Genomic DNA, 325 nt, shown 5'->3' on the forward strand with positions numbered 1-325 from the left:
GTATATGTCTAAAAAAGCCTATATTATACACATAAAAATACATATAACATGTTATATACAAGGTATCCCAGAATATTTAGAACAATTTTGACATGCAAATAGAGCGAACTAAACTGAGTCGAAAAGTGCTCTACAATTTTTCCATTTCTGTAATAGTTAACGAGTTATTAATTATTGAAAATCGTTGTATTAGCGTATCGCCAAATGCAAGCGCACGGCGAGATGCAGCCATGTAATCGCTCAGCCAGTTAGCTACGTAGCGAGGTAGCTACGTACACGGCAGATTGTTTACTACTAATAAGGTGTTCAGTAACTTCGATCACTG

General features: G+C 36.0%; 1 protein-coding gene across 1 annotated transcript in view; it reads left to right on the forward strand.

The window, feature by feature from the left end:
* LOC108754034 (putative fatty acyl-CoA reductase CG5065) overlaps positions 1-325 on the forward strand; it is a 9,640-nt gene that overhangs the window by 2,937 nt on the left and 6,378 nt on the right. The window lies entirely within an intron of this gene.

The sequence above is a fragment of the Trachymyrmex septentrionalis genome, unplaced genomic scaffold (genome assembly GCF_001594115.1).
Source record: "Trachymyrmex septentrionalis isolate Tsep2-gDNA-1 unplaced genomic scaffold, Tsep1.0 scaffold116, whole genome shotgun sequence".
Taxonomy (NCBI): domain Eukaryota; kingdom Metazoa; phylum Arthropoda; class Insecta; order Hymenoptera; family Formicidae; genus Trachymyrmex; species Trachymyrmex septentrionalis.